We start from the raw sequence: 22048 nt of genomic DNA on the forward strand, positions 1-22048 counted from the left end.
AAACAATTGTTTTCCTGGTTCCCAGTGTTACCCCAAGCGTGCAGTAATGTCCTCAGCTCTCAGCTCTGGGCATTGTAGCTCAAGTACTTTTAATTGTTTACAACTTGCATCAGAACTGGATTGAGTCCATTTGTACTCATATTGTTTTATCACTACGAGATGATACATTTTGCCACCTTCTTCTAGGTCAAAATTGAATCCTATGGAGAGCCTTTGAACAGAGAACTAATATTCACAGGAGCTGAGCTGGGGATGTATAGCAATTTTATTATTATGTTTGGGATTTTGCTTTGAATTTAGACAAATCTTTCTTGTATAATTAGATTTCATAACACTTGAATTACAGCTTACAAAACCAACAATGAACAAGAATAAAAATATTTAGCTAAAATTACTTTAAATCAAATGATTGCCTATGAAAACAAAGAACACTACCAGCTTTAGGGTTTTTTTCATGTTTCCTTATTATTATACATCCATCTTATCTTTTGTTTAAATAAATTGCCTTTTTCTTCCTTCATTTAGTAAAGAACAGAAGAGACTGGATAAGACGGGGACAGCTTTTATAAAATATTGCTCCTACATTTTGGCACTAACTGAAGAAAATGAGAGCTGTATTCTAAGAACTGCAGAAATACCTTGCATTTACAATTCTCATTTAAAATTAAAAAAAAACAAACCCAAAATTGGGCTCATTTCCTACTTCTAATGGGAAAAGTAAGATGTGAAGGAGCAGCATCAAAAGCAAGAACCAAGAGCAAAAAACAGCCTATCATTTTCAGGCTCACATAATCTTCTTTTCTTGTTATTATCAGCAATACAACATAAAAACAGAACTAGAGAAAGCAGGTAGCACCTCTTCTTACACAGAAGGATCTGCATCACTTAAGGCACAAAAAGCAGCTAATTTTTTTCCCATCTCTCTTCCTCTCTTTGGTGTTTCCAACACTACTAAATGTTGAATTAAACCTGAGGGAAGTTGGCTTTGGCTCAAGGTAGGAACAAAAAACCTAAGGGATGTAGTAATGATTCTTCTCATCCGCTCTGAAGGAGGAATGGACACACAATAGGCTGAAAAGAGCTGGACTTTTGTCACAGCTGTACCTGAGCACAAACCCTTCCATGATGATGCTGGAAGAGCTTTCTCTGTGCAGTTAAACACAGAACTATCTTCTCCTTATCCTACAGGCTGTGTATCTTCCACATTTCCACACTCTAAAGAGAAGAGGAAGGCAAGAGAAAGAACACTCTGTGCTCATGCAGAGCCCAGGAACTGAAATGTCACCTGCCAGAGCTGTAATCACCAGCTGCTCTACATCAGTGACAACCCGAGTGGTGGCACTGTCCCACCTGCAGCTCAGCGCTTCCCACTCCTGCTCCAGGATGAAACACATCTCCATGTAATTAGCTGCAGAAAGTGAAGTTCTTTCACCTGCACAGCTGAAACACAAGAACAGAATGAGCTGCCGCCAGGGAAACACCAACCAAACTTTTCTAAGGGAAAACACAGGAGTAGCTTGGCTCCTGTCTTTAGGCACAGCCCTTCTTTGCCCTTAGTGTACTGGGTCCAAAAGGTCTGGATCTGGGCTGGGATCAGGAATGAGGGAAAACCCAGATTTGGTCTGGGCCAGGATTCAGAATGGGGGAAAACTTATACTGGATTAAAACCTGAGATCTGGAATGGGGAAAAAACCCCAGACTGGGTCACAGCCAGGATCTGGAATGCACAAAACCCAAATTGGATCAGGCTTGGATCTAGAATGGATGTAATCGCTGACTGGATTTGGGCCAGATTTAGGAATGGGGGGGAAACCCAAACTGGATCACGGCTGGAATCCAGAATGGGGGAAAACCTGGACTGGATTAGAGCTGGTATCTGAAATGGGAGAAAACTCAGACTAAACTGGGGACAGATTCAGGAATGGGCTTGGTTTTCCCATCTTTTGGCATAGCTTTTATTTGCTCTTAAGGCACTGGTTCCAAAAGATCTGGGGGAAAAAAGCTGAAAAGGGAAAATTATCATTGTAATATTTTGAAGAGATTCAGACACTGAACTAGCCCCAGATGATTATGCAGCAGAACTTAAACTTAAAGCTCCCCAATATCCTAGATCCTTTTTAATAGAATCCACAGACCTACTTAGTGGAAGAGAATAATGCCCTGTGCCCCTTTTTCTCTCATTCCTGTTGCAGCTCTAACCTCTGCCCTGTGTCATTACTTTTACTGGTAAATGATGATAGAAGGCACCATGCAGTTCACAAATTGGATTGGTTGGGAGGACTAAATACCTAAATATGTCTGAGCACTCAGCAAAAAGATTTGAGGTGGAAGAGGAAATTTCCTTCTAGAACCCCTAGAAAGCCAAGAAAATGTAGAAAGACAGCTGAAGTGCTTTTGGGGAATGCAAATTGTCAACATAATTTTCAAATTCTTTTCAAATTCAAATTTCAGCTTCTGTGGAGAGTTGCTGTACAGTACATAAGGTACACTTTGGGTAGTGTCACTGGGAACATTTATAGAAACTTCCCTTTTTCCCGGCCATTGAAAAAGTAAAGCATAAGTAGGATATATTCAAAGATGATCTGCAAAATTTTGGCTTTTGCTTATGTAAGCAGACTGTCAGCTGAAACTCCCCCCCAAAGATGCTCGTAAGACTTTATACTTGGAAATTTGCTTGAAGAGCTGGACCAGTAGAGAACATTTGGAAAAGATCCATGCTAAGAGAACAACCGGAATTTGGTTAAAGCTGAATCAATACGAATATTTCATTTGATTTGATACCTCCCCATTTATATTAGCAATGGAAACCAGCTGTCTAAATGCTGGGAATCAAATGGGGATGTGATCAAATGGGGAATAAAATGTGGGGTTTGATGCAGGATTAATCCAAGAGCAGGGAAGCACCCAACAGCTCTGAAATGACCAGTTATTGTGGAGATTTTTAACCAAAATATATTTTGAGAATGGCATTCAAATCCTAATTTTCAGAAACAACACTTGTTGAGGGCTCACAAAGGGGTGGGAGTGTACAGAAGAATTGGCCACAGAATTTGAGGAGTTTTACACTACACTTTGCATTTTGTACCTTCAAAACCTGATTATAACAGGGTTTTGTTCTTCCCTGAGAAGTGCAATATTGCTAATGGCTGAGGTAATAAATGCCACCTTGGAGAGTGTCCCATGAACAAGCAGTGATTTTACATTTCCAGAGCACCACACAGACATTGCCTTCCTGAGTGTTATTTGCACCTCGTTGTAGAGCACGTAGCTGTGCTTTAATTTTCCAAGGGATGTACTATGGCACTGTGGAGTCAAGTATACTTGTCTCATTGCACTGACTTCTGAGGCATGATTTCTGTGCAGCAAGGGATGTATTTATCCCACTGCCTGCTGCCCACTGTATTTACCTGCTAAGTGTCCCTAGTACGAGGTGATGGTATCTCTAGCACGAGGTGATAATGTGCTATTGTGTTTTCAACAATCCAGAGTGCAATGGAATACACCATTAATTCTGATAGGTCTGTAAGGACACCTTTGAAAATGTTTTAAAAGACAGATTAGTGTCTCATCAAGACAGAGATTAAGTGAAAATACTTTCAAATTTGTCATGCAGCATGGTATCTATTGGGTTATTTATTATTTCATAGCGCATGCAAAGTAATAGATCAAATACACCTTAGAGACTCCTCGGAGATATCAATGACTTTGTGTATTTAAATACACTGGCCAGCACTACTGTAGCTTGGCATTTTACTTTCTTCTTAAGAAAACACAGAGATTTTCATTGCCTACGGAGACACTGCAGTTCCCTGCATCCCCTGGTTAGGAAATCTAAATTCCCCCTACACTTCATATTACAGGGCTGAACCGCCGTCCTATGAACTGTATTGCATCACTCCCACATCCCCTGGAGTTTAAATGTTAGACCTGGCTTGGAAAGGCTGTTTTCCCACTGATTTCCCTTCTCCTCTCAGTGCTAGGTTCAGCTGGAATGCTGAGATGGAGCTGCCAGCGGACTGGCCTGGACACACCACAGCTTCTTCCTCACCCGGATCAGTGGGGCAGTGGGACGGATGGAGCCGACAACGGGAAAAGAACAGGAAAAGAACTTCCTTCTCCCTTCTCCCTCCTTCATCTGATTTCACATAAGCAAAGATGGGAAGTAATACCACAGCATATTGTTTGCAATATGCTCTCTTGGCCATAGGGAAGGGAAACAGTTCGGGGATTCTTTTAAAAGCACTTAGCATGACACACAGTCTTTATATTTTGCTTGGATGATGCCTGCCTTCTGCTCGTCTTACTTATTTAGGTTTCAAGTCCTCTTAGCAAGAGTGTTCCTCTCAAATACATTTTGCAAATCCAGTGAATAGTTTTATTACAAAATAATTAAGATATTATTAACATTCATCCTTACAGCTTCCCACTCTTCTAACTTCCTCACCGTAATGTTCTGCTGAAAACACTAAGTTCCCTACCACAACACTTGCCTTTCTGCAGATACTTTGTCTGGAGACAATTAAAGAAAATCAGAATGACAATGATTATCAAAGGCAAAAGATAATATTATATTCAAAGAAGAAAAATAGGATATGAAACCTCAAAATATCTTTACACAAATATCAAAGTTAAAAAGAAGGAAAGAGACTTAAAAAGAAATTACTAAGTAACAAAAGACTCCTTTTTTTCCCCATGCCCTTCAGATCATTCATGGCTTTCTGATTTGAAAGGAGGATGACAGAAAGAGTGGGAGGTTGTCTGAAATTTTTACACTGGAAACAAACAGGTGCAGACAATGAGAGAATAAGTGTGCTGAAAGCTGCAGTTCTCTACTAAGAAATGTTAATGCACAAGTCAAACCTATCGAAGGGGAAATCGCCTTCCACAACAAAGGGAAAATGTAGATGTGACAGACAGAGAGATGCCAGGCAACAATCAAAGAAAACAGATATCTAACCTAGTTATTCAGACATGCAGTATAACTCCTATTATCCTCCCATTATTATGAGGATAGTAGCATGTGCTGGAAAGTCATACACAGTGTCCCAGGACACACTTGAAACACAGCAGAGAAGCTCTTGACTTCAAGGATCCTGTATTCAGTCTCCAGTGAAGACACAGGGTGAGATATTGCAGATCTAAAGAATATCATATAGTTAAAAGCTGTCAGAGGAGAAAAGGGGAGATCAGCTGTCTTGAGAGATATGCCACAACACAGGCTCACCACAGAAATATACAGAAATTAGGGCTTAACAAGGTTCTCACACTGAACACAGCTACAGATCTGGCACACAAAATATGTGTTCCTTATATTTATTTCTTTTCTTCCAAATGCTTTTATCCTAGTTAAATGAGCTTTAATTTTGGAAGGCGGACATCTAGTCACTTCATCGTTACACCTAATAATGTGAATAGGGAACAGAATTTGTCAGTCTTGCTGTGGTGGAAACAGCTGGTGTGAAACCTTCCAGGTTCTCTTTATCCAGCTTGGCAACTGCAAGCACAGTCTCATTGTGCTGTTACAATCAGAGTCTCCTCATGAAGGGACACACTTTTCCAGAAAGAAGGAAAGACTGAGCAGTGCCATTTGCAGGGTAAGAGAGAACAGGGTTCTCCTCCAGAGCTGAGCAAGATGGTAAGGAAGAGTGTGTCAAGCATTAGCTGCTTCTCTTCTGCTTTTTCCCTTTGTTATTCCTTTGTGCTTTTATTAATCTCTTACAATTTGGATTTCAATGAAACCTTTGGTTTTATTACCCAATTTCTGTCCTTGTAGAATGACTCCTTGTAATGGCTAATCTAGACATTTGCTTGTGGCTCTGACCTCACTTTGCCATTCTGGGATTAATTCCAAGCTGCACCTTGTGATCAGCTGCACACACTGACAGATGCATTCCCAGAATGAAGTGCTAGCTTTCCCAGAGTCCCTTTTGGGCTTGTTGGGAGAAATACATGGGATGAGCCCCTCAAGGCACTATCAAGGGAACAGAAAAAGTTTAAATTTTAATAGCCTGTTCACAGCAGCCATTCTTACAAACACCTTGTCCAAACATGAATCCCAAAAGGAGTGAAAAAAAAAATTTTTCACTTCCCCAGAATCCATTCCCCCATGAAGACGGAGGGAAGAGGACACACACTTCAGCCTCATACCTCCACAGCACTTTGTAAAACAAAATTATTTCTCTGGGGGGCTGTTACTCTCATCAGCTTTTCCCCAACCTTTCCTTTATTCCAAAGCCATTTCAGGTACTGCACTTTGCACCTCTGTGTGCAGGTTAAAATATTGTACAACAGCTATGTTTCAACAACAACACACAATCATCCAGTAGACAAAGATGTGCTCAGAGCTTCATGAATACATTCAGCAGTTAAAAATTGGGGAGAGGGGAGCACAGGGACATGGATTTACTGTTTGCATTCATTTCTGGGCATGAAACATTTTTCCCTCATTTAAAGAACTGTATTTGACTAGTTTGACATGTTGAAGATCCAGCTGGAGAGCAGCACCAGATGAGACCATGCTCACCAGCAACAAGGAAATGTCGCCGGTGTATGTTTCCTTGCCAGTGGTTTCAAGGAAGTGACAGGCGGTACGGGATCCACGGATCAGCTGATTCACTGGGCTCGTTCCACATCCCGGTGCTGGAGAAATCACGTGCTGGGAACTCACCCCACTGCTGAGGAGATCAGCACTGTGATAGCAAACAGAGGGAAAATTGTCCAGGAGGATTGGAAAGATAGGAGCAGAGCCCTCCCAACGCCTCACACAGTGTCTGTGCTCAGGCTGTGCTGCTGGGAGCAATGCTGACCACTCTGCTATGGAGCCAGGAGTCCTCCAGCTTTGACTCCAGCTTTGCTGGTAAATTCAGTAGTCCCAGGGGTGTTCCTGGGCGCTGAGACAATTCTGCCTGCATTTAAGTCACCAGCAGCTTGGACCAGGGTCAGCTGCTGCTCTCCCAGCAATTCCTGGGTCAGGTAAAGACTTATTGTATGGAAGGGCAGATGCCATTCTCAGATGGCAATTTACAATAGGACAGAGGTGGCCAAATGTCTAAATGTTCCAGAAGCCAGGGTTCCTGTAAATGAAAGGACTGAATGCAGGGCTGTGGAAACCAGAATGGTGACTCCCCGTATCCCCGACCTGCTCCCTTCAGTAAAATAAGTAGCTTAAAATTTCAGATTCATATTCAAGGCTAAAAGCACCCTTTGCATTTTCCCTTTCTATTTGGCTGTCCACCCCATGTACAAATTTGAGTCTTGTTCTACTGGGACAGTGATTTCCAAATATAGACATCTGACTTCCCCTTGGCAATTCTAAGTGGGTGTTTAATGTAGATAAATAAGAACTGTCCTCTGGAGGAGCCCCTCTCTCTGTCCACTGAATATTTACTAATGGATAGGCCTATATTACTCATTTAGGTATTTGAATTTGATACTTAAAATTAAGTAGCCTCAACCCTCACTAGAGTTCTTTTTGAGGTCCTGACACCACTGGTGGCTTTCCACAAAGACAAAGCTCATTGGATCATTTTTCTCTTAAGTAATCTTGATTGCTGAATAACAAAAAAATGTTCTTCCTCTTATCTGTGCCTTCGTTTTACAGGGTAAAAATTTGTAAATACAGGCATAAGTTGTATCCCTATCAAGGCTTTTGGTGTAAAATTTCAAGGTTGGGTTTCCCAATGAGGTAAACAAAGCTTAACACCCTCATCTTCCAGCTTCTGGCACCCAGTGTTTCTTTTGCTATGAGCCAGTTTGTCCTTCCCTTTTGTACCAATCCTCCTCCTTGCCTCCCAAGAGCTGTAAGAAGCCTCTGGTACTCCTGATTCTGTTCCCTTCTCAGAACACACGAGCACTGGCCCTGGCGTGTGCCCGAATCTGCCCACGGCAAAGTCCATCAGGCACTTCAGCATCGGTGTTTCTGCAGGAGGCAGCTGCTAGGAAGTCTGAGGCCAGAGGCCAGTGGGAAAGGAAAGATGCTCATCAGCCTTCCGAGCCTAGTCCTGTCTTTTCACCTCTGATTAGTCAGCTCTGAAACATTTCGGCTGGAGGATGCCACTCGGCCCCTGTTTGATTGAGAAGGTGGGGAAAGCTGCAGGTGTCAGGGGACAAGGGATGCTGCTATGTTTCTGACTTCTCTGGGTAATCCTGACTGCCACTGATACAGTCACTGCTGCTGTCTCTGTCCCAGCTGCCTTAAGCTGCCAACCAGTTTGATAAGAAGGGGTCTTGGATGTGCCTTTAGATCACCAGGAAAAGCAAGGGCACAGTTCTGCCCTGCCAGAGCTGGGAGATCAGTATCAGCTCATTTAGTGAAAATACTTTGTATAATGCACAAAAATACACAACTGTTGGGTTAAACAGAAAATTGCCCTCTCCCTGTGGAAGCTAAGATTTCCAAAGAACAAATAATTGCAATGAAAAACTCACCATGTAGCAACCTGAAACAACCTCACTAGTAAAGAAGAATTACCTTCTAGATTCCATGGATTCTTTCCAAGATGCATGATGTTGTGCTTCTTTCTAGAAGTTATTTTTAATTAAATATTTCCAAACAGTTAAAAAATCAGTGCTACATTTACCAAATCTCAAATTGGGAAAGTGGCCTCAAATTTCCCTGCATGGTAGATCAGTTTTAGAGGCTGCAAGTGCCCATAAATAAATAAATAAATAAAAACTCACTGTGGACAAGCAGTCAGGATGTCTGTCTGGGATGTGCAGTGCCTTGGGTATAAATCAGTGTAGCTCCACTGACTTTGATGACACTGGGGCAGTGACACTGAACTGCATTTGGGCTGTTTGTACCATCACAGCATCATCAGCTGCTTCCCAGAGTTTGCCTCACTCCTGGGACCAAACACATTCACTACCTGCACCTGAGAATAATCACCTAAAAGGAAAGTTAATCTATCTAAAAAGTATTCATCTTTTTGTTTGAAATACGGTAAATTAATCCAGATTGTTGTGGGGTTTTTTTCCCAAAAGCAAACATGGGGAGTGATTGAAATAATTTTTCTATAAAAAGAGAAAAGGCTCAAAATTTAAAACTTCTCATTATTATTTTTTAAACATCAGGATTCTTCACTACCCAGTCCAGCTGGATAATGCTTCTGATATGATCCCACCAGCTATTTCTCCCTGCAAATCAGGGGACATGATTAGATCCTAAGTGGCTTAAGACCTGTCTGCTTCGGAAATCTCCTCTCTTCTTATTGTCACATCAACAAAGATCAGCAAAACTGTACACTTGGAATCCCTTCCATATAAACAACAGGAATTGGTTGAGCTTTGTATTCCACACAGACAATCCTCAATTTTGGAATTTTATCCTTTCTGATTCAAAGACACACTTCATTAACCTCTGGAGGGTCTGCCTAGGACTATGTATTTTAATTAAACAATTCAAGAAGTGGGCAGCTGAAGGCCGAGGAGCCTGGGTTATTATTGCTATGATTACTTTGAAAGAGTATTATTCATTTGCTGGTTCTTGCTTGTTGCATACTTGCTTCTTTTATTGCTATATAAAGGTGTTCAGAAAATGTGAGCCTGCTTTTAAATGTTGCAGAAATCAAAATAAACAGCAGTGTGTTACAGAGGGGCAAAGTCAGGGATGGGCACAACAAGCACTCTTGAAGTCTGGGCACCATCCTGAAAGTTTTCTGGTATTATATGAACAGATGAATAAAGCAAATTGCAGGAGGACCCACACATTTTTCTCTTATTAGGATACACTCCTGGTGGTTTTGTCTCTGATCACATGTAAAAACAGCTCACATTTTTTTACCAGGGGGGTTGCCAAACTTTAGGAACATTGATTCACTTCATAAAATATAGAGAGAAGAAAATACAAAATTACTGGGGCCAGAGTCTCTTGGGCCTTCCAGAGCTATGGGCTGAATTAATCTTTGCTGAAGTGACCTAACCTTTTGAAAGTCCCATGGAGGAATTGTTTGTTGAATTACAGATTGTAATGTTTCCCCCAGATGCTCTTTTCCTTAAAAGATGTCATTCTCCCTTTCTCCCTTATTCACAGCCATGTTCTCTGACAACTCCTTCCCACTGGGAACACAAGTTGTACCCCATGTTCTCTTTGGCATATGAAGAATTCACCACTTCACCTTAAAGAAAATTTTGTCTTGATTCCCCATTTTTCTTGTGTTCAGAAATGGCACCCGTGTTTGGAAGCGCATTCTGTATCTAATTTTCAGTGAGCTATAAGCATACAGCATTCCACCTGTAATTCCTTCAGATTGTAGCACCCTGGCTGGGATCAAATGAGGCAGACAGGCCATTTGACATAACCAGCAAAGCCATCCCATGCCCACATTAACACATCTTTTTTCTAAGATGTCCTTTGACAAAAACGCCAAGTCAAATGGTGGGCAAACTATGCAAGTTAGAAAATACTCATTTTGTACATTTGTTAGGGGCCTTTTAAAAGAAAATGTGCCATTATGAGGTAATGGCTGCATCTAAGGTTCATAAAGGAGCATAAAGATGTGAGGTGTTCAAATTCCATTCCTCACTTGCAGTGTTTCTGCTTAACTGGTCATCTATCCAAGACTCCCAAATATTGTAAAGTAGACTTTAGCACCAGAGAAATGACTGGTGATGGCAGCAATGAGAGAGCAGCAATGACAGACTGTCTCCAATGAATATTCCCCCTAATAAAACCACACTTACAATCTGTCCTCCTCCCATGTTTTCTCAAGGCATCATGAATCCAATCCTCAACTACTGTAAATTACTGCAGCTCCCAATTTAAAATGGGTGAGGATCATTCAATGAGTCTTTAATGAGAGCTGGGCTGCTTTCCTGTAACTGTTAACAAGGAGATGCCACAGGAAGGAAATATTTTAAAAGCCAGCTGAAGTAGGAAAAAAAACCCCATAAATAATATCCAACAAAACTCCAATACTTGGAAAAAGCTCCAGAACCTAATCTAGTGCTCAGGTCCATGGATTCTGTACATGGCACTGGGAAGCTGGGAACATGGGGACTGTTTACTGTCACTGCATTTCAAACTCTGCTGAAGGCCAGGACTATGATCTGAACAAATCAGGTCTGGAAACACCACACGCAGACTGGGGAAATCTCCCTTACCTCTCCCTCAGACAGGGAAGATCCCATATGCAGCACAGCCCATACAGATCCCACACTAATGCCAGGAAGCAGGATTTCAGAAATCTGCACAGCCCTGGGATGCAAACTTACAGTAACAAAGACATCAAACAGTTCCATATAGCAGCTAAGGGTATATTTCTCTCCTGCCTCTCCTACTTTCCCCTTTCCAAGCAGGATCTGGTGCCTCGTTAGGCTTTTCTGACTTCTCTCAGGACTGAAAATCTTTGAAAAGACACCTTTTTTTCCCCCAGAAAAACCTTCCAACTGCTTTGCTCTCTATTTAAATAAGAAATACAAATATGATAATATAACTGCAGACTAGGAATTCAATCTGACTCCAGTAATTGTGTTCCTTGTGTTTCAAAAAAAATGGGTAGGGCTCAAAGACAAGTCTTTGGAAAAAGCACTACAATCCTACAGGGACTTGTAGATAAAATCACATGTACAATTTCATGTTAAGTAATAAAGAGTTAATGGTAATTAAAAAAAACCACATGACTTTAGTAATTGCTGAATCATTTTTTTTAATTCGGCACTTACATTTAGAGGGGTAGATTTTTTAATTTCACAGAAGCTTTGCTTATTATTAAACATTTCCGAGAAGGTTTACAACCATAAATTGTGGATTTTTCTGTATACAGCAATTCTATTGTTATGACTTAACCTAAAGAATACTAAATTAAAATTGATTTACTAAATAGGTTAAGGATAGCATACTTATTCAAGATTTCAACCCTATTTCATGCTTAGACAGGCAGATCTTAATTATACACAAAAGAATACAATGTCATTAGCATGACAATAATTATTTAGAAGTCGTCCTCTTAAAAAAAAAATTAAAGCAGTATTGTCATTCGTGCAGGCACATTTTTCAGTGGAGTGACAGCTCTGCTAGTCCTAGATATGTTCAAAGAACATATACAATATTCAAAGCTGTGCAGCCGACATGTTATCAGGATAAGCTGGAGTAGGTACTGCCAGCACGGCACTACACACTAATCATTATGTCCTACCCATGCTACTACATGCAAATACAATCCTTTGTGACATTTTGTCAAATATTTGGAGCTTTCTGCACTTAGCGTGGTTCCCTTTGCACTCATTAACACGCAGCCACCCCGAACCCGCATTGTTTGTACTTGGGTTCTTCACCAGGATAACACCATGACAAATTAATGAAAGGCAAATTAAAGATTTAAGTATTTCCAAGTCTGATGGAGCAGGCGAAGGGCAGCAGAATTGAAGTTTGCCTTTGCAGAGGGGTTTCCTCCTGCCTGCTGCATATGTGCTGTGCAAGATGCAAACACTGCATCTAGCACCCAGCACACAACACCCTGGATAAATCAATTTATAGGTGCTGGGCTTGCCCAGCCCACGCTGCAGGCCAATACTGGCTGTCAATGAGCCCACATCCTATCAGGCTGAGAAAATGTAAAAATGGCTCAGGACTAAACACTTGGCTCCCGTACAAACAATGCATTTCTCAGCATTGATTTGCCAGAAGTGTTTCTGTTGTCTTGTTGCTCTAGGCTGGCATTTTTAATTATTTCTGAGACAAATGGAACGTTCATACACAGAAAATCTGTAGGGTTTCTTGTCAAATTAATAAAATAATAATGAAAGTAGTCATTTTGGACTGCAAACTGTCAAAATACCTGAAAAGCTCTACAGTAATCTACATGCTTAAGCAAACTAAAATGCTTCCCTGTGTTATTTTAAAACCTAAGTACTACAACATAAAATTGATTGTATAGTGTCCATTGTATACAATGACACCTACTGTGACAAAACCGACTATGTTTAATGACCTTTTTAAATCTTATACCTAGAGTCCATAAAAGCATTGTAATTCAGTTGTAAAACACACTTTAATAATCAAAATGCAGTTGTTAAAATAGCATTGCTCATAATTCTAACTTCAGGCAATTTTTTTATTTTAATGCAGAAGAGCAGACCACAGTTTAGAATTCCTATGAGGTCACTATTGGCCATTACAGTGTTTTTTTGCAACTTAATAATAGATGTTTTAAAGTTTAAGTGCGGCCTCAGGCACTCATAAGCATTTATTACAAATCGCTGGTTGCCTCCCTTATGCAGAGAGGAATAACATTTACATACAGTAGCACAGATTAATAAGATAAAAAATTTGAAAAAGCCGTCAGTCAGGGAGTGAAACTGGTGCTAATAAAGCCCACTATATTCTTCGGAAATATCAAGCCGTCTGTTCCAATATTTTGCCATTCCCCATGAGGTATACAAATCCAAATCAGATAAGACTCCAGCAATGCCAAAGACATGCTGCTCTGCTCTCCAGTGGCATCCAGCTGAATCTTTTATTTATCTTCAGAGCAATTGTACATTCTCGGGTACTAAAGACTGAAACAAACCCAACATCCCTCATCTGAAAGTTTCATAAAACGGGGCCCCGCTCCTTCCCTGGTTGCTAACCCTGATTAGTGGCTACAACCTGGAGTAAGGGGTGTGGAACAGCAGGCGAGGTAAAAGCCCCACGTTCTGCTCTGCGTTAACATGATGCTCACACGGAGCACAATGTGGAGGAAATCAAATTGCTTAAGCAAAGGAAATCTAAGTAGCCTCACACTTCCCTGCTTTCTGTTAGAAAACTCAGGAGCTGAGCTGCCAAAGGCATTAGGAACAGCAGAGGTCTTGGAAAACAGCACACACAATGTGGCATTATGATTAAACTGCAAAGGTACTTGTTAGAACAAATCACTTTGTAAATCAAATAAACTGCAGCATAAAAAAAGAGTGCAAAATCATTTCTGCACCCTTGTAATTCCAATATTTTTAAAAGTATGGCATTAAGGACAGGAAATTGGGGGAAGACCAATCAGGAATTTTTAGTAAGATTTCTCCCAAAGATAAACCATGTTTATTTACACAACTATTTGTGTGTCTCTCCTCTTCTCTCTATTTGAGCAGGGCTGTGAATTGAAGACAAAACAGAGATACAGTTTCCTTCTCATTTTTCTTCAAGAACACTGTCATATTAGCATTAAATAATTACTAAAAATTCTAATACACTGTAATATTACCTTTTGCCAAATTGCATTAATCAAAAAGTGAGCCCACTGCAATCAAGTAATTAAGTGTAAAAAAATTCGGTGGATTTGCATAGCCTGTGTGCCCAGGATTGTTTGCTGTGCTGCTGTGGCTCAAATTCCTGGGCTTTTATGTTTTGGTTCAGTTGCAGAGATGCCAAGGTGAGGAAATGGGAATAAAGCAGTGGATGTGGAGCAGGGAAAAAGTGCCCAAGCCGAGCTGAGGAGTGACAGGCACCTTGCCTGCTCGGAGTGTGTACACAATAAAATAAATCCTGCTTGACCTCCTCAGGAAACCAGACTATTGTTCACCAGGAGAAGTAGTAAACACGGCTGCTTAATTACACACAAGCAAGCACTCGGGTCCATTGGGCTCACAAGACAAAATAAGGAGTTTGTTATTCTGCTGGGTTTTTTTTTTCCAGAGGAAAAGAAAATTGTATACATAGTAAAGATCATTTCAGGTATACATTAAACTGCGTAAAGTCAGAAAGAGCTCCTTTGTATAATGTCACAAAGCAGCCTTCAATGCTAACAGAACAACTGCACACACAATTATTTTTATAGCCTTTTGTCTCCCAAGTTTATTTGAGAGGGGAGCAAAGGTTTCTTTTCCATCTCAGCACCTGAACTTGTAGAACTGCCGTGCCCCCAAAAATTCTGCACAGGGGAGAGGAGTTTTGTGAGAAGCAAGGGGTTTTTGTGGCTGTGTTTTTTTTTTGTGTGTGAGGAGCAGTGTCTGTGCAGTGTGGTGGCTCCCACCAGCCTCTCACGGGCTAGCTATTCACAATAGTGCCCATTTTGAGATTAGGAGATTAGGTTATTCATCACTTGAGATGCTCCCTGCTGTGCTGCTACTATCAGAGCGCAGCCAAATCAAAACATCTCTGGAAGGCATTTCAGAATAATTGAATGCATCATAATTTCCCTATTAATACATATCTCATATTACAGATTATGCATGAAATGTTCACATTATCTGTTACTTTTTGTTAACGTCTTGCTCCTTGCCAGTAAATTTAATACACAGAGTGAATCAGCATGCCATGATGAAGGGATAGGTTACTGATAGCCATTTTTTCAGGATTCAGTAGAAAATTAAAGTAAATCGATCATTTTATAGCCCCACTGGAATGTCTACAAGGGCATGTTGCTAAGCAAATGGTAATTTAAATGTACTGTGTAATTTTTCTAAGCAATTTACTGAAAGCAGATTTTATTTCTCACTTACTTAATCTCAGATGCTCTTTATCTGTTAGTGCATGATGTATCAGTTATAGAAAAATTATTAATCTATGGTTTAATCAAATGGTAAATATACAGCAATTTGACAGCCAGTATACATATTAGGATGTCTTAATTCATGTGAATTACAGTAAAATCACTTGCTATTATCTTAAAAGACACAAGATGATTAAATTACATGCATAAAAAACACAGTAAATTCCAGGTAACTCAGCATAAATCCTAAAGAAACAGTAATCCAGCTGTCTATTAAATTTCACAAAACCCAGCAATACTTGTCATTTACACTTTATTTTATTTTCTTGCATGAATAGATCTACTCTTTCAAAAGTTATCCAGCAACGAGTAGCACAGCACCCATTACAGCATCCACAGAATCCCCCCGGCTTAAAAATGAAATTGTGGGAATGGGAATTGGGATGGGATTGAAAAAAATGCCATGAATATTTCAAGGCAATTCATTACCAGCTGGGTGGGAGCTGTGCCCAGTTTATACATTCAGTGCACATATAGTGCTTTTAACAAAGAATATTTAATATATACCCAGATAACTCCTCGCCCTTGTTTAGGCAAAATGCCAGGTGGCTTTCACTGCAAATTCTACCTCAAAGGCAGGAGAATCAGGTTCATCAGAGTATTTTAACTTTAAGAATGCCTCCAAGTATGAGAATAGTTTAAAAAACAAATAAGGCCATAGAAAATAATCCCTCTTTGCCCCCCCCTCAGCTTCTAAAATGGGCTTGATGACAGCCTTCATTTTTATGAAATACAAAGAAGTCTCCATTTATCCTTCAGGTTCCTTAGACTGAATGTAGGGTCCTCCTACTGCCGATGGACAAAATGTATTATTGTCATTAATGAAAAAGTTAATGGGCCATTTTCTTATATATCAATTTACATTTTACAATTTGAGTATACAAATGATATGTACAGCAGAGAGCTGATTATTTTTGCTCAAGGAAATAGTTTTAATGTGTTTTATGGACATCAAATGTTGTGAATAATGATGCATCCACAGAACGCAAATAGGATGACAGTTCTTGTGCTGTGATCAACAGTCCTTGGATAAAAGGTCTGCAGCGACAATAATATCCTATGGAGGGTCTGAACAGTAAAAAATGGGAAACAAGAGGATACCATGATGCTAAAAATGTACACCAGGAGAAGGATTTGAAATTGGCACTAACAGCATTATTCCTCAAGTATGGGGGAATGGCAATTTCCAAGTGAAATGCCCCCACAGTTTGGAGGGTTTCCCAGCATATGGGTCATCTGGCCTTTTTAAATAGTGTTTTTTCTCGAGTCTAAACTTGTGGTTTTAACCAAATATGCTTATCTGGTGCATGCCCTGTGTTACATGAGGCTGGCAAAAATTTATTAGCAGCATCTCCCAGATATATGAGGCTGTAAATCTCCCAGGACAGCCTGGGCAGTGGGAGTGACCACACTCCACCATGGCACTGGGAGCAGGGTCTTATCTCTCAAAACATCCAGGGGCTTCCCAGGACTACCTCCATAAAAGGCTGCTTTTCCTAGAGGAAGAATTTCACCAATTCCCAACAGGAAGTTCCAAAGGGGACTGGTTGTATCCATAGGACTGAAGTCATCACTACTTTAGGGACCTAAAATCACCCTGAGTCAAATGCAGAGGAAGGATTTAGAGCAGCTGCTTTGCACCCCACAATTCCCTACCATGCTCATTAGGAAAATTTCCTACAATATATTTGGTTCCTATTTGAAAAATAAAGTACAAGATACATGATCAGACAGAATTAAAATATTCAACTGTTTCCTTCTACAGCACTGGACTAATTTTCACCAGGATATGTTTGTGGATTGTTACCAGACCTGCAAACTGTTTTCTAGAGTTTCTCATTATGGCTATAAAAGGAGGTGAAATTATTTTTAAAATAAGTTTTTAAATTGTTTATGATCCAGCAATCCACGTTAAAATGCAACACAGGATTTTTATTTCTCTTTTCCCCCAAATCCAGCACTGATAAACAAACTCTGCTGTGCCAGCACTCCTTGGTCTCAGATTTCAAGATAGATTTCAGTTACAGTGGTCTGTGTAAATCAATCTTAACCCAGGGTATTAGAAACAGAGTTACCTAGAAGATATTAAGTTCATAAAGTGGAGGGGGGAAAGTAAGACCAGATGTTGTGGTGGGGTTCACCTTTGCTCTGTGTGCTGTGTGCAGTGTCCCATAACCACTGGCTCTGTCAGGAGCCAGGGAGGGAGTCTCAGGCTCACTGAGGTTTTTTCAAAGGCATTAAAAAAAAAAATAGAAAGCATGACTGGTCTGATGCTCCTCTAAAGGCTCAGATGTTGCCAAAAGACAACTGCGTGCCCCATTCCAAAACCTACACAATATTCTGTGTAAAAATCCTGCCAAAGTGCTTTCCTTGGCCTCCCTGAACTCTTGGATGTTGCACCTGAGCACAGTTACAAGGAAAGAAAATACCGAGTTATTGCTGTGCGCCCTAATTAAAATCAAGGTGATAACTACGTCTGTACGTGAGCTGAAATATTGTGCACAGATACAAATACAGGAGCTGGGGTTGGGAAACCTCCAGGAAGCTGCAGTGGGCATCTTCAAACACATCTACTTTCCAAAATTCAGGCTGAGGACAGAGCTCTGCCTAGAAATCAGAATCATGAACAAATTGAAGCTAATGCCGTTCAGCTGATAAAAACTGGCAGATGGAGGGCTTTGTTCTCTAGTTACACCTGAAGTTTCTTCTCATGAGGGAAATGGGACTGAATTCCCTTCAGGCAGAGCCCCTTATGCTGGAATACACATTTGGAGTTGGCTGGCGGCACTTTCTGTTTGATTCACGTAGCAGGAGGGCAGCAAAGCTCTTGGCCACCTTTGGGTGCTCTCTTTGCAACCAGAGCTTGGGAAGTGAACATCTGTCATTCCTGAGCCGTGTTTTTAGGAGCCCAGTGCTGACTATCCCACACTGACAACAGTGTGATTGGGATGAAATCTATCTGGTCACATCAACAACAACAAAACATTTTTCAGGCTGGTGCTGGGGAATCTAATTAAGCATGAAGCAAACCATCAGCATTTTGGGTGCTGTGGAATCTCTTCACCATTACGTGAAATCTCAGTAGTATTTTAACAGCTTTCCACACAAAACACCACCCTGGAAGCATTTTAACCATACTTTGAGGTGATCATCTGTACAAAGCCAAGGTTACATGAAGTGACAATTCAGTGCCATAACACCATTCCTTTAATTAGCATTTCTAATTTTTTCCAAATCCTTCCAACAAAAAAAACCCTTCTGATCAGAGGGAAGGGCTCATTCGTACAGCACCCCCTTAACCCAGAGCGACTGCCACAAAAACAGAGGAGGGCACTTGTCTGCCCTGAGCTCCAGGTATTTGTTGTGACACATCCACGCTGATCCCATCTCCCATGAAAAAGGGAGACAGTTGGAGTTGGAGCCTCTCCCATGCACAGAACACGGGGATTTCACCCTGCTCACAGAGCTCTCCTTGGAGCTGCTCTGCAAGCAGCAGTAACACAACCCCACCAGGGCACAGGCAGCAAAATGTGGATTTTAGAGTTGGGAAATTGCAGAGAAGAAAAGAAACATTCCCTCAAAGTAAGCCAGGTTAATAAAACAAAAATATAATTCTCCCAAACATGACAGACACAATCTTTTTTTATTTTTCTGTAAGTTAGCAATCCATCCTGAAAAACATAACAAATATCCTACTGCATACCGATGCATTTTGTAACAACACAAAATTCTCCACTAGCAAAAACACTCAGAATTTGTAATCAAGAGTAAGATTTACTGTACCTCAGGATATATGCATCAAGATGCAACTTCCCTGAATAATACAAATAATTCTCTTTTTTATCATTCTGTATCAAACTGTACCTTTACTGTGTCAAGGAAGCTGGAAGGGAAAAAAAGACAAACCACCAGGAAAATGTGATGAACAGCTTTTTCAAAATATTGATCCAATCCAAGTCCTGATCACCCACACACCTCGCTGATTTAAAAGGAGGGGTAGGTAGGCACTCCTGTGGGTACACATTTCCTCTGAAGGCATTAGGTACTGGGAGGATGTTTGCTTTTAAGCATGTGGTAAAGTGTTTTGATGAACAAGGATAAATACAGGTTTGCCTGTGTGGAGATGAATGTCTAAATGCTTTTTTGGACTGCAGGTCATCTTTATGTTTACAAAAATACAAACAGCATCTATTTATTTTCAGTTACCTGTTTCTTGTTGTTTGCTATTAACTTCCTAAACAAGATCACAGCATGATTGGTGACAAGGAAAAAAGTATCACAGTAGATTTAAACTAGCACAGACAGCATCAGCCTCAATAAAAGGAAGCATTTTGTACAGCACTTTTGTGGTACCAAAAAAATTATTTTGAGCATAATCTTTCTCGCACTTAACACTCCAAAGATGTTCAGTTGTGAGGTGGAAAGATGGGATTCAAATTTATGAAGGTAAATTTGATATTTAAAGAAGCAAGGATAAAAGATCGTGCAAATCAGAGGCTTTGACTGGTAACTCCATTCTAGGAACCTATTACTAAAAGCAAGGAACTGGAGTTGGCCAGATATTTACCTATTAGCCAAAACTCCTGATTTGCTGCCAAGCTGAGAACTCAATGACCAAAAGCATCCTGTAATTCCTGTGCCATAAGAACCAGGAGAAATCTCCTGCCTTGTGCCACCAGCTCAGTTCTGGATTGACGACGTCCAGCCCAATTCCTAATTAGCTATAACCCTGCTCTCCCTTCCAAGTCATCTAGTTCAGGTGTTGCCAATGGAGGTGACTGAAAATCGTCTCCTTTTGCTGGGAATTCTAAGCAATCTCCCTGGAGGAGCCGCTTCACCACCACTGCTTCCTAAGAAGACCTAAGAGATATTCTTCCCTGGAGCAGCACGGGTTTGTGCAGGTACTCTGCTGAACCTCCAAGTTGTAGCAGAGAATTTAGAGTAATAATTTTTTGAGTAGTAATTTTTGAACAATGTATTTACCTAATTGTGCCAGTGGGTATCATTTGCACAATTTGCTTTTGGTGGAAATCGTCTCCTTCATTTTAAAGGTGTGAAAATTGAACCTCATGAAGGTTAAACGGCTTGTCAAGAATTACTGTAATCCTGATTCTGACACTAGCTAGCTGTGCCAATTTGGATTTGTCACTTCATTTCTCCAAGCCGCTCCTTCCCCATTTGTAATGTCACTTCCAAACTTTATTTAGTGGCAAAGTGCTAATGTGAGTGCAAAGTATTACTAATCCTGTGTGCGGCAGACACTGGGATGTAATTCAAGATCTTCTGGCTCCCAGTCCTGTGCTTAACTCCGTAGATCTTGAGATTGCTGAGGACTGTCTTCCCTTTTTCCAGCTCTTAACAGACAAAGGGTTGGGGTGTTCTCTTGTGAACCTCATTAGGAAAAATATTTCTGCCAATTTTGAGAGACTTTTACTTCTCACTGAAAAATACACAACTTTTTAACTAAAGAAATAGAATATAAAATATTTTGGCCAGTCCTGTTCATTACTATTCTGCATAATTGGCAGCAGGAGTACATAAAGGAAGACAGAAAGATAGAGGAAACCTAAATGGGAATTAAAGGCTATTGTTTTAATTGGGCTGGGAAGAGAAAAGTGGGAAGATGTGACCTGCAGCTCAGTTGTTTATTAAAGTCATCATCTCTGTGCATTAGGTGAAAATCATGGTGCAACCTCCTTGCAAATTTCCAGCTTTCTTGCAGGAAGCCTGAACAACTCAGGATGCCAAGGTACAGCCAGAACCCTGGGTTCATTTGTTCCAGAAAAGTTTATTGCTGCTCCTTGATAATAAGTTTTAATTAGGTTGTAAAATTCTTCTGTCCCATATTTTCCTCCTGACCTCTGAGTAAACAAATTAACACATGGCACACACGTGGGATGTGCTACTTCTGTGCAAATCTGGAAAAGAGTTTCTTGGTGTATTTCCCAAATAATCACCTGATTTAGGACTGTGAACTTGCACAAGGAAATACAGGTTTTGATGGCATCCAGCAGGAAAGGTGGTCAAACATTTGCACAGGTTGCCAAGGGAAGTGGTAGAGTCGCTGTTCCTGGAGGGATTTAGATGTGTAGATGTGGCACTTAGGGACATGGGTTAGTGGTGCCTTGGCAGTGCTGGGTTATCACTGGACTCACGATCTTTGGGTATTCCAGCTGAAATGACTCTGTGATCCCAAGCACTGATAACCCCCGTGCCATATCTTCTCCAGAAAGTACCCAACTTACACCTGGCCTGTTGAGGCTCTAGGCAGTGACCCTCCCCTGCTCTGGGAGCACTGTGAGCATTCCCCAGTGGAGCACTGCCAGCTCTGAGCAGAGTTGTGACAGCAGCCAGTCTGAGGTCTGTCAGAGCATACTTAATTACAGCTAACACTATTTAGATGTCAAATGTGTCTGAGAGAAAAAAGCACCTGAGGAGGGCTAATTTCCCATGCTTTCATTATAAATGGCTGCAAGTGGACAATAAACACACAGTGCAACTCATTATTCCCTTTTGGCCAGACTTTTAACAGAAGTTCGTTAGATTTTCCTGGCTTGGAGCAGGTATCCTTTTCCAACATCAGT

This window comes from Vidua chalybeata, chromosome 3 (genome assembly GCF_026979565.1).
Source record: "Vidua chalybeata isolate OUT-0048 chromosome 3, bVidCha1 merged haplotype, whole genome shotgun sequence".
NCBI classification, from domain to species: domain Eukaryota; kingdom Metazoa; phylum Chordata; class Aves; order Passeriformes; family Viduidae; genus Vidua; species Vidua chalybeata.